Source organism: Ictidomys tridecemlineatus, chromosome 2 (assembly GCF_052094955.1).
Source record: "Ictidomys tridecemlineatus isolate mIctTri1 chromosome 2, mIctTri1.hap1, whole genome shotgun sequence".
Classification (NCBI taxonomy): domain Eukaryota; kingdom Metazoa; phylum Chordata; class Mammalia; order Rodentia; family Sciuridae; genus Ictidomys; species Ictidomys tridecemlineatus.
The window spans coordinates 213770858-213784752 of record NC_135478.1 but is presented as its reverse complement, the minus strand read 5'-3'; positions in this window follow the sequence as shown (position 1 = coordinate 213784752).

Genomic DNA, 13895 nt, shown 5'->3' with positions numbered 1-13895 from the left:
ATCGTTTTGAAAATAGAGTAATTGAAAAAGAACAGTTTTAGCAGATGTTAAATGTATTACAAAGATAAAACAACTAAACAAAAAGTATAAATTTAGAAAAGAAGGGAATTCATATTTGCAAATGATATGACTGTATACAGAGAGCCCCAAAGAATGAACTTAAAAGCTAATTAAAAGTGAGAATTACTAAAGATATCAAAAAATACAGAAAAATACTGAAACAAATAAACCTTTATTTTAAAAAATTAATAGATCCTATGTGTAACTTAAAACATAAGAGTTCCATATGCAACATATGTCGTGACATAACATCAAAAAAAAAAAAACAACCCAGACATTCTTAGAATTTTGGTAGGAAGACAATACTGTAGAAATATAAATAAGGTCCTTCTAATTTGTCTTTCAAATTCCAAGTAATATTGTCTCATTTGTCCTCTAAATTCTACCCACTATTGTAGTGAAACAATACTTGTCTTCTGCACTAAAGCTAAACTCTCTCCCTCTGCCTCTATTCAACCCTTCCTGTCCTCCACCAAAGGCACACACAGTTTTCTTGAAATGAGCAAAGGAAAACTAGATGTTGGGGATGCTGTGCAGACCAACAGCCTGCTGCCTGCTGGGCTTGTGCAGGCGCTCTTGGCGGACTACTGGTGACATTGAGCTGTGGAGCAGTGGAGGTTTGCTTTGGGGACCCCCGCCTCCCCTTCGTCTTTCTTTCCTTGGTCCCTGTCTTGCATACCTTCACCTTTCCTGCCCTACATGTTTGCAGTCCTCCTTCACACTCCCAATACGTGATGAGGAGACACTTGGCCATGCTCATTTTCTCTGGTTGGGTTTACATAGTAAAAATGATCCAGAGCTCATCTCATTCGTATTTTAAACTTTTATATAAGAGTTAAGAAGAGAAAGGCATGTGTGTGCTGGGGATGGAACTCACACCTGGCCCCCATGCTGTACAAGCACTCTACCACTGAGCTACAGCCCAGGCCCAAGGAATTCCAATATACAGTCAGGTTTGAAAACCCCTCGAGTCGCCACGTGGGATTGTTGAAGACCTCTTACTGTGGGTTATTTATTACAGAGGAGGTGTTCCCAATTGAGCTTCAGGGACCTGAAGCTCTCCTGGTTGGCTGACTCCTACTTCCAGATACCTTCCAATTCTGTACTATTTCCTTCATTTCCTGGGGAATGTCACCCTCTCCATTCACCCTAAGTGCTTCTGTATCCTCAGTAAGACCCAAGTGTCCAAGTTATCAGGAGCCAGTGCATCATCTTGCAGAGCTCTCCCCCTTACCTCACGATACAAGCTCCTGCCTGGCACACTTCCACTATCATCCTTAACCTGCCCCCAAATCATGCTCATCCCCACGCCCTTAGCCCAGGATCCTTTTAATCAGCCCTCAAGCATCCCCAGAGCAGGGTAGCATCAAGAAACACGAATGTTGATTACAGACCCCTAAGTGGAAGTGAGGACCTAGAGAGAAACATAGAAGACAGGTGCACAAGAAATTATAAGAATGAAGGAGTTAGTTCCAGGCTGAGAATGTGTGTTTGTGCGTATGTACTAATGGGCACTGGTGAAAAGTGTGTTATTGAAAAACTAATGGGAAAAAAAACTAACATTTTGTCCTGATTCTGTTATAAGTAGTACCAAGTAACACTCAAATCATTTTTCATTTTCATAAAAAGATTATTTTTCTGCTGTATGAATACATATGTGTACGTATCAATGAATATATCAGATTAACTCATAAATTTTATTTGGTGGCTATTCTTAGTGCTGCTTGGATTAGTCATATTACATATTCATAGTTTGGCGCTCAAGATGGGTCATCTACTAACAACTTAAAAAACTAATAGGAAATTTTAATAAAATATATCCATAATAATTTATAATATATATACTTGTATAATATTATTACAAGCTATAGGCTTGTAATATCATTCAGAATTTTTTATATATGAGGTTCAGTTTTGATCTATACCATTGTTTAATCTACAACACACACATCCAACTAGCTCTGTTATATCCAGTTATTCTTCACAGAGTGTTTACAATACCCTGTGTGTTAAGATGTGATCTGTCTAAATAAGAGATTAATTGAAATTTTGTCACCGCCTACAGCAAGTAGCTACTATATACAATGTACATAATATCCATTCTTCCACCAGGGGGCTCTCTCATCATTAGAAGTATAGATGGGAAAAGTTTCAACACATTATTCCCTGGGTTGTTCATTCATTTATTCATTCACTAAAATGTCATTAAGTTCCTCCTAGCTGCCAAACTCTGTGTTATTTTTCTGGGGATACAATAAGGAATCCTTTGTTCTCATGGAACTTAGAATGTAGTATCCATCCACTAGAAATAATTATTGTTTTCTAAGTAAAAACTGTTATACTAGAGCATTCATTTGGGGGCCGGATGATTTTGGTTGTGGGAAAGCAAGAACTTTGAAAAAGGTTTTGAGTACACATTACATTTGGCTCTGATCTCTGTGCTCAAAAAAAAAATGTATTTGTTCCTTCAGCTAGAAGAGTCTTCAATAGTCTGTCCTGAGATCTAGTCCATGCTGGATTCTGAGAAGAAATGACTAATCTAGAGGTAGAAGTTTCCTGTGACAACAGTTTCAAATTTGTAGGCTTAGAACCTATTATTCTAATAGCAGTGAGGGAATTAGTACCAATATTCAAAATGCAGAGACTAAAAACATCTAGGGCAATGGCAGTATAAGAGGAAATTCCAGAAACATCAGAACTTTTCAGATCACATTTTTGTGTTTCTTTCAAAGGAAAACTATGTCATTGTGGCTTATGGGGCAATACTATTCTTGAAACTTGGATTATCCACTTATGTAAAATTTTAAGTGTGAATGAATGAAAATATTAGTACTATTTTATGAGTCATTAAAACATTAATGTCTGTACATAGTCAGGAAGTAAAACATAGTGGCCACTTCCAATCTTTCAGTCCCGAGTATACTGATTGGTCTAGTGCCCATCCCTTCTCACTTTGCAGATTAGATGCCTAGAACTCAGAGAGGATACAGGGCTTGTCCAGGTGAGTTCTCAGGGCACTTTTTTTTTTTTGGCCAACCTCAGTTCCTAAAGATTATGAAATCATAATCATCTTGGAGTTAAGATGAATCTTGTGAAGTCAATCAATTCAACTTCTCCCCATAGTGAAAGGTACTTCAGCAGCATCCCTAAGAGGAATCCTCTAAGGAGTGGCAGAGCTGACTGCCTCGCACCCTCAGAGGAACCCACTCCCTCCAGAAGTTCTTGCCATTATAAAAGTCTTACATCAGGTCCAGAGATAACTTTCTCATTATTTCTAATTTGTTGTATGGATCTGTACAGTTAGCTATGTTGTAATTATTGAAGAGCAACCGCAGTTCTCTATGCTAAGCTAAACATTCTTAAATTTTCCACCCATTTGACAAATGCTATCCACGATTTCTCTTCATATCCGCAATGAAATGCCATAACTCAAATACAGAGTTATTACAGATGAATCTGGCAAGCATGGGTACAGCAACATGTACAAAGACACAAAGGAAAATGTGTCCATTTCTCTGAAAACAAACTGTATCTATGAGTGAGAAAATAAGGAGCATTTTACCCCTGAGCAACAAAAAGAAAAACTGCTTCTCAAAGCCATTTCAGTCTGAGGAAGGATTTTTCAACTTAGCCAGTTCACTAATTTAAAGAATGAGTGTATTTTAAAAACGCAAATCTAAGAAAATCTAAACATTTCATGCATATATCAGCAATACAAACCAACTCAGAAGTTCCAAATAACCCTCCCCCTCACAAAGTTCCATGTGCTGGGCTCAGGTTAACTGGATCCAAATGGATCAAATACTTATGAGATTCAGTGCTTTCTTGGAGATTCACCATTGCCACGAAGCACAAGTGCCCCTTTGGGTACAAATAAAAAGCATATCAAGAAACCTACCAAAGAGTCAACAATGCCAATTACCTCAATTAATACATAATATGTGGATGTGTTTATGCAAATGCATGATTTTTAAAAGTACCCATTGTAACCATTTCCACATAATGTCCAGTTCCTAAAATTAGTTTTAACTAATTAACCATGGTAAAAACTAATCCATTGCCCTCAATCCAGCTGAAACTCTTGATGACACTTTAAGCAGCTCAGCTAAGTCACTCAAAATAGCCCTAGATTGGAAACCAGAAAGTCAAGATTGGCAGATGCTCAGAGTTAAACTCCAGCTCCTAACAACCTCCCTTGATGATCTTCTGCTTCTTTCCACCCAGAAATGAGTGACAGGGTCATCTGTTGTGAGAGTCTCAAGGGATTGTTTCAGAGACATAGTGACTATATTCACCAGGTCAAAAGTAAATTGACTTCTGGGAACAACAGGACAATATGTTTGACTTAGTATTTACAGAAAATTTATAAGTGAAAATTTAAATAAAATTAAAAATAAATAAATAAAATTTATTATTAACACTTGTGCCAACTTGAATTTAGTCATGTTCCATGTACTGAGATCCTATCTTAATGATAAACCTTTAAAATACTGCACACATTTACTTCCTATGTAGGCACAGAGCATTAAGGCAATAGCTAATGCTATGCTAATGCAATCTGTTGGGTACTTTCCATATACTACTCCCTTTGGCCTTCAGAACAAATCTTTTCACATAGGTTCTTTTTCAAACACATCCTGCAGGTGAGGAAACAGAGTTTTAAGAGAAGTGATTTCACTTGTCCAATTTTCTTAGATACGAGACAACAGAACTGGAATTTGCCCCCAGGTCTTCCTCCAGAGTTTATACAGAGCACTGTACTTCACAGAGTGTGCTAATCATTAGGAAGAGAGGGTCCTGATTATTACTACACCTGGAGGGTTCCTGGGCTGAGAGGGACTCTTCCACTTTCAACATGGTTCTGAACACCAAACCAAATATCTTCAGTCACCTTATAAACACGTGTTTGCAAAAATCCTAAAAATCTCCTTAAATTCTATGTTGAAATCCAAATTCATCTGCTTCCTGCACAGAAGCAGCTTCATGTACAGAGTTAAAAGTCAGAAAATTGGGTTCTAATTCAGTTTCACCAGCTACTTTTGTGGGTATTTCCCCCCCAAAAAACTCTATTCCCTCAGTTCTAGAGTGAAAATAATGATGTCATCAGCTTTCTAAAGTTGTTCTAAGTATTAAATAAGAATAATACATGTGAGGCTGGGGTTGTGGCTCAGCTACCGCTTGTCTACCATGGGCAAGGCTCTGGGTTCGATCCTCAGCACCACATAAAAATAAAATAAAGGTATTGTGTTTAACTACAACTAAAATAAAATATTTTTTTTAAAAAAAGAATAATACATGTGAAAAATGTTGGGCAAAGTTCTTCTTATTGTCATGCTTTCTATTTATATGATTTTGTGATAAGATGCAGCCTTCTAGAATATTTTCATATTTCCATCTTTTTATGGCTAAGTAACAACCATAACTCAACAGCGAAAGAATTTTTAAAAGTTAATTCTCATGGTTTGCCAAACAGACAATAAAACTGCCTAAACCATATTGCTATACCACTTCACCTATTCTAACAAGTACAGAGAACAATACATTTAGCTCAGACTGATTTCAGATTAACCTCTCCAACACACAACAGTTGATTTTTATAATGAATGCAGAGAAGGTAATAAGCACAAAGTATGTAATTGCTTTCTAAGAAATATTTGTTTTCAGTTTAAGTTTCAGAGCAATTCGGAGGACTAAATTATATTATTTTAAATGGGCTTAGGTAAATCTCTCAATATCAGTAATAGATTGGGAAATGGAAGCATAGGCATAGAAAAAAGAAAATTAATTTTTAGAACCATTGGACCTTAAACTCTATCATTACTCCATAAACCACAGTGAAGACAACAGTCTATTATTGAACTATGATTATCAATCACATTTTGCATTATTTTGTATACTACTAGATGTACTCTATTATTATATTTTTAAATGTGTTTTAATTCAACGTTTTCTTTTTTATAATCAAAAAACGAAATGCAGATGTATTCAAATCCATGCCAACTTAAAATTGAATATCTGTCATCCTGTATCTTTTTTTCTTTATATCTGAAAAAAAAAGTTTATGTTTAAGAAATACTGGTTAGTTTATACCTGCGAAACCCTTTCCTGCCCTACAAGTCTGACACCGTGTGTGGGATCCCACCTCATCTCCTCTTCCTTTATACTAATACTAAACTATAATTTTGGAATTTCCTTACTCCAAAGACTGCTATTATTGTTTTGCCCTCTCCTGCCAGTCCTTATACTATTCTAGCTGCACCCCAGCTGTTTACCATGTATGTCTATCTCCCTGCAAACCAAACATCTCTCTTCACTGAGCTTTGGAAAGGCTTAGAAGACAGGATATCAGCAATCTTTATCCTCAAAAGAAAACTATGGCTTTAAAAATAGGCTCAGAATGTTCTTTATCTAAAAGCAGGGATGCCGGGTAGTCTTAGAACAATCATCTGTGTATGCATTAATTCATTCAGAGGTGGAGTAGCCAAGTGGTGAAAGCCTGTTCTCTAGAACAACACTCCACTCTCTACATTGCCACTCACTCACTTAGAGCTGTATGATCTTGGTTGATTTATTTAGCCCCTCTATGCCTATTTCCACATCTATAAAATATGGAAAAATCATAGTGCCCATCTCATGGAGTTATTATGAATAGCAGTTAAGTTAGCAGGTGTCAAGTATTTGGAGTGACTGGCACATAGCATATGCCCCCTGTGCTTTCTATCACTATTACTATCATTTGCTTATTATTCATTCATTAAATATTGACTGACCTCTGCTAGGGGTCTTATGCTAGGCATTATAAAACAGCACTGAGCAGAGCAAGCAATGAAGAAACAGCCTTCGTGGAAGCTACAAAGAGAAAAGCACTCATCAAAAAAGCTCACAAATGTGTAATTATCAACATAAGATAAATGCATAAGAGACAACTACTCCCCCTAAAAATCTCAGGCCTATCTACTAGATTTCTGCAGTGCCTCTGTTTTTCCCAGGTGGACAGAAAAGAGTCAGTTCAGTTCAGTCAATGAATTAGTCCTGACTCGCTAGACAGATGCCACTAGGCCTCGTCTCCAAGAAAAGGCCTGCTTCCCACTCTTTCCCGTCTTCTTTCTGAACAGCTCTGTTAAATAACACAACCCACATCTTAGGCGTCAGCATTGCAGAGTGTCCGGCCTCGATTGCTTTAAATGAGCCATCCTTGTGGACTCCTGATATGTGGGTGGCAGTGGGATTCTCTCTGGCATATTACTCCAGCTTCCTCTTCCCCTGTGGCCCCCACTGTCCTGTTCCCTTCCGGGACATACAACTTAAAATAAATGTCTCTGGCTTCAAGTGATTCAAATGCAGCCTCTACTTCTCATAGCTGTGTGAGCTTTACCAAGTGACTCAGCCTCTCTCAGACTTTGTCCTCTGATCTGTCAAATGGAAAGTAAAATATACACACCATAGAAATGAGTGGTTTAAACAAGGTTAAAATCTCTTAAACTACTTAAAATGCCTTCACACTCATATGTCATTCACATAAGAATATTGGTCCCTGAACACTGAAGATATTTAGCCAACAAGTACCCTTTAACATAGGGCAAAAATCACATAATTTAATTTCTTCATTTATAAGGATTATGTTCTATTGGGAAAGGCAGCTAGAATATAAAATAATATAAATTGTTATGATAACTATAAAAGAAACAATAAAAAATCACAAAATAAAAAAAAATTAAAGACTTACTATAGGTAAAATGCTCACAAAAGAGAAATAAAAAGGAAGCATCCAGAGGAAAGAGGATGGGCAAAGGTCCTGCAGTAGGAAAGATTAGCAAGTTTAGGAATCTGAAAGACCACCATAGTTAGAGCCTGGTGAGCCATGCATGACAAGACACATGGTGAATTTGGAGAGGTGAACTTTCTAGGCCTCCATTGTAAACAATTTGGAGCTTGCTTATAGTCTGAGTCCTCTCTTTCCTACCCCTATCTCCAGACCCTGGTTTTAGGTTTGAATACTAGAAATTGCTGCTGTACAAGAGTCTGATAAATCTCCAGTTTAGAAATTTATCCTGTTACTGTGAACTTAACTCTTTTTTAGAAGAAAGAGGGGCAAGGAAGAAATATTCTTTTATTTTCTTCTAACGCTTCCATTGTTGGTGACCCTGGGGACTGAATCCTGGCGACATTTCTTAGTCCCAGGGCTTTCAGAGGCATTTACACTACAATGACTCCCAGTTCCTAGCTCACTGGGCACCTCCAATTTGATATGACTGGAAGAAAACCCTTCACTTGTTCCCTGAAAACTTCTTCCCTATCCCTACCACCATCCAACATTTCGTTTAAATCAAAATTGTACATACATGCCTTGATCCCTCCCTTTCTTTACCCAATTTATCAAGTATCATCAACAATACATCTAAAATAGATCCTTTACCCACCTACCTCTCTGTCTCAACAGCCCCTGCCCACAACCACTACTAGAGAGCATGCTTTACCATTTGGCTACATCACCTACTGGTTCAACTACTAAATCATCGATTTCCTCAAAAAAGCAATTGTTGTTGATGGTTAGCCCCAACAATCAGTGCATCACACATCAGCCAAAGTGATCTGTTGAGCACATAAATGTAGGTCACATCATGTTACTCCCCTGCTTAAAACCTCCGGGGGCTTTCCCGCTGCACATAGAATACAGTCCAAACCCTTGGCCCGGACACTGCCAGCCCTGTTGCTGACACCCTCCAACCTCAACTTGGATCACACAGGTCTTCAAACATGCCAAGAGTTTCCACATTCCTAGATCATGGCAGGGAGAGCTTTGTTTCTCCTTCAGCTTTTGCTTTTAAATACTTCTCCCTCAGAGAAGTTTCCTGAACTTCTCATTATACAAAAACCCCTCAACTCCCATCACCCTGTGCAGTGGTACTGTCCAACAGAAGTTCCTGTGATGACAGAAATGTCCTATAATCAGTGCTGTTCACACAAGAACCACAAGCCAAGACACATGCGGCTATTGAACTCTCAAAATGTGCATTCTTTGGCTGGGGAGCTGAATTTTTAATCTTATTTAATTTTTTAATTAAATTTTAAATTCCCCTGTATTGATGGGAGTTGCAGATTGGATACTTATAGATCATCACCATATTTGATTCCCCTCAGAACACTAATAACTGCCTGAAGTTATTGTGATTTTGCCTTGTGTAAGTTCCATTAGGGCAAGAACCTGGTCTACCTAGAAAAAGAGTGAGACACATAGAAGTTATTATGTAGATTATGTATTTCTACATAACAAATTGCTATACATTTAGCAGCTATAAACACCACTCATTTCTTACCTCTCAGTTTCTGTGCACCAGGACTGAGGGTCTCACCTGTAAGCTTGACTAGGGAAGGATCCACTTACAGGCTTATGTGGTTGTTGATAGGAATGAAGTCCTCCATTCCTAGCTGGCTGTTGGCTGGAAGCTGCCTTCAGTTCCTTGCGACTCCAACATAGCAGCTCATCTCATGGCAGCTTGCTTTATCTAAATGTGCAAGCCAAGAAGGAAATAATTTGTTAGCAGGACAGAAGTTACAGTCTTGCCTGGCACGGTGGCACACACCTGTCATCCTAGTGACTTAGGAGGCTGAGGCAGGAGGATCACAAGTTCAAAGCCAGCCTCAGCAATTTAGCAAGGCCCTAACCAACTTAGTGAAAAAGTATCTCAAAATAAAAAATAAAAAGGGCTGGGGGCATGATTCAGTGGTTAAGCACCCTTGAGTTTGATCCCTGGTGTGGAAAAAAAAATTACAATCTTCTATAAACTACTCATGCAAATGAATCTGATCGCTGATTGCTTTTGCTGCATTCATATGAAATAGCAGCTCCTCCAAACACTATAGAGAGAACCCCTGACACCAGGTTCAAGACCAAATGATTCTCCAAAAGGCCGGTACCATTTTACATGCCTAGTAACAACTACATTTGTTGTAAAACTGGATTCAAGAAATTTGTTTTATTCTATTGTAATATTCTATTGCCAGTATTCAAGACTCTGAAATTTTTCTCCAAAGTCTTTTTCCTGGAGACCATAAATTTCCCCCCTCATACTCCTTCTTGACCCTATGCATCTATAGATTGCCCAGTATGTATGTATTTAACCAATTGATCATATTGCTTTAAAAAAATACAGTCTTCCCTCCATATCTGCAGTTTCCACGTCCACAAATCCAAGCAACTCCTGCCTTAAAATATTTAGAGAGAATTTTTGTCTGTACTGAACATTACAGACTTTCTTCTTGTCATTAGTCCCTAAACAACACCATTTAACAACTATTTACATAGCATTTACATTGCATTAGATCTTACAAGTAGTTATCCAGAGATGCAGAAGATGTGCCTATGGCATATGTAAATTCTATGACTTTTTGCATAGAGACTTGAGTATGTACACATTTTGGCATCTGCAGGGGGTCCTAAAACCAATCTCCCACAGATGCTGAAACAACTACTATCTATGTGCAGCTAAGTAAAGTTGAAGCATACAATCTTCATTGCTTAATTCAGTTTGATTCACTTTAAACGATGGTGCTTAACAAGGGGTGATTTGGCCCCTGTGGGGACATCTGACAATATCTGAAGACATTTTGGGTTGACACATTGAGAAGTGGCAATGCCACAGCATCCCTGGAGTAAAGATTGAGGATATTGCTATTGCTACATATCCTACAAGACAAAGGACAGCTCCTCACCACAAGAAGTTATCCTGCCCCAATGTCAATAATGCTGTGGTTGAGAAACTCTTCTAGTTTTCCTTCTTGACTCCAGGGCTCCTCCCCTTCTTGATCTAAAGAGGTCTCTTCTGGCTCCTGAGTCTTTAAAGAAGCAAGATTCTGAGTGGTCACCCAAGACCTCCCATCCTCAATCCTGAACTGTGCAGATGAGGGCACCACTGATCTCTTATTCTGAAAACTCAGAACACTTTTACTCTTTCATGTGCATTGGAACCTGGGACTGCAACAACTCAGTCTGCGCCTTTTTTTTTTTCTGTACAGTATATAGTCTTAAAGCCAGGATGGACCTTCAACTTCTTCACCTAAATCCAAGTGGATTTGGAAGTATAGAACCTCTCCCTGCTTCTTTCCACATCTGCAAAATGACATACTAGCAAAAGCAACTTCACAGAGTAGGCTTGTTGTACAGATGAAATAATGGGAAAAAGCATCTGTCATCGATAAAACAAGAGAATGTTTGTTTTTACCATTATTCTTTTCCTCCCCAGCTCCTTTCAACACCCTATTCCTCTATGGTTCATCTACCAAGGCCTCCATAACAAGGATGTCACATGTTTAAGCATTTGCTTTTAACTTCAAAATCAGCATATTGTGACAAGTATATTCACTTGACCTACCCATAGACAGTATGTCTGCCCAGTCATATCTAGAATGGTGGAGAAGAGCTTATACTGCAGGTGACCTATTCCTAAATTTATTAGAAAAAAAGAAAAGGTGTTTCAGAATATTTTCTATACAGTGCCTAGAAATGAAATATAAAATTAATCATCATTAAATATTCTATTTTCTCAAAAGAACAATCTATGGTGTGTGGTTGAACAAAATTTTACACCAAATAAATCAAATAAGAACAAACAAAAAAGAAGAAACTTGTGAAATCTTTAAAACAGAAACAGTATGCTCCAAACCATATACAATGAACATTAATGTGTTGTACACATTGATACATATTTTTGTTAGTCTTAACATTTAGAAGACATTTTTATTGATGACTGGATAGTCTGTTTTATAAAAACACAACCCATGGAAGTTTGAATTGTTGTCTGGTTTTTCCCTGAATAAATTTCTCTAAAGCTTGCAGAAATATTCAAACTTTTTCACTATCTAGTGAAACTCAAAGTCTTATTCATAGGAGTTTATTGCAGGATCTAAACATTTGAAGCTTTCTTGAGAAAAGGTTATTACTACAATTACCTTTATCTTTCAGCATCAGATTGGAAAAGAAACCACAGATGGAAAGCTAGGCAGAAATGAGTAGCATTAAGTACAATTACAATTCTTCAGCTTTGAGTATTGGAAGGTATTAATGAATTGACTGTTTGTGAAGCACAGAGCTGTGGAGACCCTCTCTTCTCGTCACCTTGTTTTGTTCCCTGGGTTACTTTCCAGAGTCAGCAGCATGAAATACTGCTTCAGAGACTGTGCAATGCATTAGTCTATTTGGAACAAGTGGATTACAGTGTTAATTACCCCATTACACACATTAGTGTTTATTTGCCTCTGTTTCCTAGTAACCTGTCTATAGATTATATAGAATATGATTCCCTCACCCCATTTGTATTCTTTAGTAAATAAATAAAAATCAACATTTCAGGATTATTATGGCAAAAATTTTACAGATGCAGACATTTTGATGTGTGTAACTTGAATAAAAAATCCATTTCCCTCCAGCTATAAGCACGTTTTTGGAAGTTATCCCTGATGCTTCTGATCAGACTTTACACTGAGACCATAATCAACACAGGCAATTTACTGACACATGCTCAGGAAAGCAGATTGCTGTTTAATAATAGTCTGATGAGATTTTAGTTCTTCTTTTTAAGAGTTTGTACCACAAATTGAACTAAATGTGGCAGACTTTGCCAGCTAAATCTTTGTCTCTTGTTTTATCCACTCTGACATAGTTCCTAAGGGTCCATTTTAGAAATCCCTAAATGTTACCTGTGGCAGTCCAACATTTGCCTTTTCAGTTATAGATTAGAAGGGCAAAATCAACATTTCAGAAATAATTCATCAAAGTCTAGGAATGTGCCTTCAAATTCAGAAACTGGCAAAGGTAAATAGCGATACCTGGTACCAGATTTCACAGAGGTGTGGATTAACAAAAGGAAAAACTGCTTGCTTTCCAGTGGATAATGTTTTGTCTTTAACAGTTCACTTTTTTCCTCATCTTGAAATTGTTTAACTATCAGGGTTTGAGCCACTCATGACACTGCATCTACATAATAATCTACGTAATTGAAAGAGAAATGGGAAACTGAATTTTGGACTCCTGTAGTCTTTCTGTGTGGTTTCAATGCCATTTGAGCACTGCAGCTATCCTTACCACATTTGAAAAGTTCGTCAGTAGTTTTTTATAGGTCATTATTTAAGTCAGCTTTTTTTGCTGCTGTGACTAAAAGATCTAACCAGAATAATTTTAAAGGAGGAAAAGTTTATTTGAGGGCTCACAGTTTCAGAGGTCTTAGTCCATAGAAGGCCTGCTTCATTCCTTGAGGCTCGAGGTAAAGCAGGACATCATAGTGGAAGAGTGTGGCACAGGGAAGCAGCTCACATAGTGATCAGAAAATAGAGAAACCAACTCATGGCTATATATACCCCATAGCCACGCCCCCAAAAAACCACTTCCTCCAACCACACCCCACCGCCCTCTAGTTACCTCTCAGTTCATCCCATCAGGGATTAATCTGCTGATTAAGTTAAGGCTATAACCCAATCAATTTACCTCCAAACTTTCTTGCATTGTCTTACACCTGAGCTTTTGGGGAACACCACATCTAAACCATAACAGTCATACCCTTTTCTTCCTGTGAAAATCCCTACAACACATTCAGCAGGCCCACACCATAGTCAGAACTCGCCTGGACTCTTTGCTTACATGTTTCTACCAGCCAAGTCCACCCAACCCGAGGTTCTCCCAGGCCCATGCCTGCCGGGGCCTTTGTCATTGCTGTTCCTTCTACCTGGAGAGTGCTGCCAGCAGAAGGCTGAGTGACTTGCTCCTCCTCATTCAAGTCTCAACTCAACAGCTCCCATCTCTGACAGGCTGCCTTTGACCGTCCCTCTTGCTAACATTGCCC